Raw genomic sequence first — 5,000 nt, forward strand, 5'->3', positions numbered from 1 at the left:
TTCGCACCGGGCCCGCGAGGACCTACTTTGGCCGCACGGCGCCGCGTGCAGGGTGCGCCGGCGCGCAGCTGCGCCGCCTGCCGCCTCCGTCGGCCGGCGCGCCTGCCACTGGCCGCCCCCACCAGCCGGCTGTAGCGCGTGCGCCCACGCACCGCGCGGCCAGCACGCCGGAAGGCCCCCCCTCACCGGCCGGGGACGGTCCCACCCAGCCACCGCCGCGTATCGCTTCACACCCACATGCCATTCACGTTCGTGGGCATGGTGGGTATCGCTGAAACAACCGGTTGGTAGCTCAACCGATCGTCGCCATCACTGATTCACCTCTAGCGAGAACAACCGCACCACAACGGTTTACCAGTTCTTCATTTGCGTAACGTCACCAGCAAACGTAGACGTCCATCGCCATTTGCAAATTCAACGATTGTTGCATGCCTGTGTCAGGTGTCACGACACACTATGTCTGCCCACATACACGCAACAACATGTGCACGCTTCGCGAACACGTGGAAGGTGGCCCCCGTACGTATGCGATGTCCATTGCGCGAACGACTGTCAACCGGCCTCTGTCGCATGTCGCAGATGTGGAACGCAGTGCACCATGCTATCACGGTGTGTGAGAAGAGACGACTACGTCTGACAACACGCGCCACTACATCAACAGACGGCTCATGCTGATCGCCATCCACGGCATACCATACTGCAATCCAGCTCTTATAGGGAGACGACACGTAGCTGAGTGCACAATATTTGGACCGTATGGTTCGCCGTTGTTGGCGCAGTCGTGGTACGGTCACACATGTACCACGATGTATCATTCAGTACATGAGGACCAATGTGCGGTACAGTGTGTGATTTGGACGTACAACATCAGCGGACAGTTGCCACAAGCCGTACCACAACGTAGGCTGTGCTTCGCCATGCGAATGCCAATGAACAACTGCGAAGGGCATTGAGCATGTACGTCCTGCCGCCATCCGCATTACAGTGTATAGCTGCAAGGTGTTTAACATGAAGCGATACTCTGGGGACCGGGCAGTGCGAGTAGCAAACTATATTGCGGGGGTTGCAGTTAGGCAACACTACACTAATTTAACGCGTCGTATGACAATTACAGAGCAGGTTAAGGCCCAACGTGTGTTGGGTTAAGGCCCAACGTGTGTTGGGTTAAGGCCCAACGTGTGTTGGGTTAAGGCCCAACGTGTGTTGGGTTAAGGCCCAACGTGTGTTGGGTTAAGGCCCAACGTGTGTTGGGTTAAGGCCCAACGTGTGTTGGGTTAAGGCCCAACGTGTGTTGGGTTAAGGCCCAACGTGTGTTGGGTTAAGGCCCAACGTGTGTTGGGTTAAGGCCCAACGTGTGTTGGGTTAAGGCCCAACGTGTGTTGGGTTAAGGCCCAACGTGTGTTGGGTTAAGGCCCAACGTGTGTTGGGTTAAGGCCCAACGTGTGTTGGGTTAAGGCCCAACGTGTGTTGGGTTAAGGCCCAACGTGTGTTGGGTTAAGGCCCAACGTGTGTTGGGTTAAGGCCCAACGTGTGTTGGGTTAAGGCCCAACGTGTGTTGGGTTAAGGCCCAACGTGTGTTGGGTTAAGGCCCAACGTGTGTTGGGTTAAGGCCCAACGTGTGTTGGGTTAAGGCCCAACGTGTGTTGGGTTAAGGCGCAACATAGGTTAGGTTAAGGCGCAACATAGGTTAGGTTAAGGCGCAACATAGGTTAGGTTAAGGCGCAACATAGGTTAGGTTAAGGCGCAACATAGGTTAGGTTAAGGCGCAACATAGGTTAGGTTAAGGCGCAACATAGGTTAGGTTACGGCGCAACATAGGTTAGGTTAAGGCGCAACATAGGTTAGGTTAAGGCGCAACATAGGTTAGGTTACGGCGCAACATAGGTTAGGTTAAGGCGCAACATAGGTTAGGTTAAGGCGCAACATAGGTTAGGTTAAGGCGCAACATAGGTTAGGTTAAGGCGCAACATAGGTTAGGTTAAGGCGCAACATAGGTTAGGTTAAGGCGCAACATAGGTTAGGTTAAGGCGCAACATAGGTTAGGTTAAGGCGCAACATAGGTTAGGTTACGGCGCAACATAGGTTAGGTTAAGGCGCAACATAGGTTAGGTTAAGGCGCAACATAGGTTAGGTTAAGGCGCAACATAGGTTAGGTTATGGCGCAACATAGGTTAGGTTACGGCGCAACATAGGTTAGGTTACGGCGCAACATAGGTTAGGTTAAGGCGCAACATAGGTTAGGTTAAGGCGCAACATAGGTTAGGTTAAGGCGCAACATAGGTTAGGTTAAGGCGCAACATAGGTTAGGTTAAGGCGCAACATAGGTTAGGTTAAGGCGCAACATGGGTTAGGTTAAGGCGCAACATGGGTTAGGTTAAGGCGCAACATGGGTTAGGTTAAGGCGCAACATGGGTTAGGTTAAGGCGCAACATGGGTTAGGTTAAGGCGCAACATGGGTTAGGTTAAGGCGCAACATGGGTTAGGTTAAGGCGCAACATGGGTTAGGTTAAGGCGCAACATGGGTTAGGTTAAGGCGCAACATGGGTTAGGTTAAGGCGCAACATGGGTTAGGTTAAGGCGCAACATGGGTTAGGTTAAGGCGCAACATGGGTTAGGTTAAGGTACAATATGGGTTAGGTTAAGGTACAATATGGGTTAGGTTAAGGTACAATATGGGTTAGGTTAAGGTACAATATGGGTTAGGTTAAGGTACAATATGGGTTAGGTTAAGGTACAATATGGGTTAGGTTAAGGTACAATATGGGTTAGGTTAAGGTACAATATGGGTTAGGTTAAGGTACAATACGGGTTAGGTTAAGGTACAATACGGGTTAGGTTAAGGTACAATACGGGTTAGGTTAAGGTACAATACGGGTTAGGTTAAGGTACAATACGGGTTAGGTTAAGGTACAATACGGGTTAGGTTAAGGTACAATACGGGTTAGGTTAAGGCACTTGGGGGGGGGGGGGGGGGGGCCCGGTTTGTTGATTGTGATTATCGTAAGTAAATGACTGCGGCATCATCTGATTTGCCACGTCAGGGTGCACCTTTGGCTCATAACAGGCGGCGCTCTGATTCCATGCTTGTGGCAGACCTGTGTCTTTCATTCCTGCCATTGTTTGTGTGGTGTGACAGGAGGCAGTATTGTGATGTTGGGTGCACCCCTGTCTGGGACATGTGTGGGTGTTGGTGGCTTAGCTGAGCAATGGTGGTTGTCGGAAGGGTGGGATATTCTGTTTTCCGAGTGGACCTCCCGGTCTGGTTATGATAGTGTGGATTGTCTAATGTGGCAGAGAGGATGCACTGGGTGTTGTTCCATGCTGGTGCTTACATATTGTCTGTGTGCCTGTTACAGGCAGAGAGTAGTGCGTGATAAGAGTGTCTGGCTGACGTGTGATTGTGAGCAGAGTCTTTCAGCATGTATACGGACAGGTCTATACATTATCTGTATTCTGATGGCTCTATCTATTACTAATCAGCGCCGTGTATACGTTTAATCCGGTTCCAGTCGAAACTATTGTATCTCTGTACATTAGTGACACGGCGAGCCCGCTATGTAGTTACTCGTCTCGGCAGCTTCCACCGGTGTATGGCAAATGATTATAAGGAATCAGTCTAGTCGTCAATACCGATAGTCTGACGTCACATGTCTGGGGTGGGGGACGCTGCGCCCTTCCGGTGGGTCATGGCCTAGGAAGACTCTTCCCACGCAGGGGGGCTTGGACTGTCATTGACTCTTCCGAGTAATATACTTGCCGTACGTTTTTGCGACTGCGAGTGCAACGCTCACCGGTACCGACATGGATGGAGCGCCTCCTAGCTGCCGCTGAGCATCTGCATTCGTACAGCGAGCAACGCGATCGCGTCTGTAGCTCGTACGTGGTACGGCTCGCAGCTCATGTATATGGACAGATTTTTCCCAGATTTGTGGAACATGCATAACCCACTTTCTAATACTTTTGAGTGGGCGTATTATGACTAACTATCTCTACTATTAGCACTACAGGAGTGGTTTATTAATGCATGCAAGCTATCTAGTTATTTAGTAGCTTCACTATATGTGAATCAACGGCCTCTTAGCCTCTCTGGAACGCTGCCAGAGAGTTGCCCGTCCCTAGCCACGTGGAGGCGGGCCGCTACTTCTAGAGAAACCACTCCGTTTGTACTGCTCTTTTATTCCCCCCCACCACCATGCAGATCTAACTACAACTACATGCAACTACTATTCAAGACTTAAACAACGTAATATTTACATATTTACACTTGCGCATTAGATCCGAAGCGCACTTACTATCTCCCAAGGTAGGCTCGCTGGGCCTCACTTGAGATTTTGTTTACCAATTTAGCGAAATTGCTGAACAATTCGCTGTTTGTCAGCATTTCGTGAACGATTCTTGTTCGCAGAAGCTGCCTCTCTACTGAGACAGCCTGTTCATATATTGGGCACTCAAACACTATGTGTTCTGGCGATCCTTCGTGGGCACCACAGTCACACTCCGGTGTTGGCCTTTTCCCTGTATATGGACAGCGGGAATGTCGCATATTGGACATAACTCTTCATGAAACGCACGTTATAGGGGTGGATTGCACATTGCGAGTGCGAGCAAAGTCCGCCGTTCATCCGCTGGAGTTGCGAGTTGGGCGGTTGGGGTGGGGCACGAACGGGTGCAGGTGGAGTGATTGCCGGTCCACGACTTCGTGCGGCAGAGGCGCTGGCGTTGGGGTGGGGTCGAAAGAAGGGCACTGTGGGCCCATCGCTGTCTTAGTCGGCTTGGCGTCTCATAGATGACGGTATCGTCGTTGCAGGAGGTCATGTTGCGGGAGACCTACAGATGGCGGTATGTTTTGCGGTGCGCTCGACATGGCGGACGTAGTGTTGTCAGATTCGCATAGATGGAGGTATTGCATGTGGTTTCGCCGTATTTTCATAGATGGCGATACTGTTTTGCCGGCATGGTTGGCGTAGTTCCGTCGGATCCCTGTAGATGGAGGTGCCGTT

The sequence above is a fragment of the Schistocerca americana genome, unplaced genomic scaffold (genome assembly GCF_021461395.2).
Source record: "Schistocerca americana isolate TAMUIC-IGC-003095 unplaced genomic scaffold, iqSchAmer2.1 HiC_scaffold_332, whole genome shotgun sequence".
Lineage (NCBI taxonomy): Eukaryota > Metazoa > Arthropoda > Insecta > Orthoptera > Acrididae > Schistocerca > Schistocerca americana.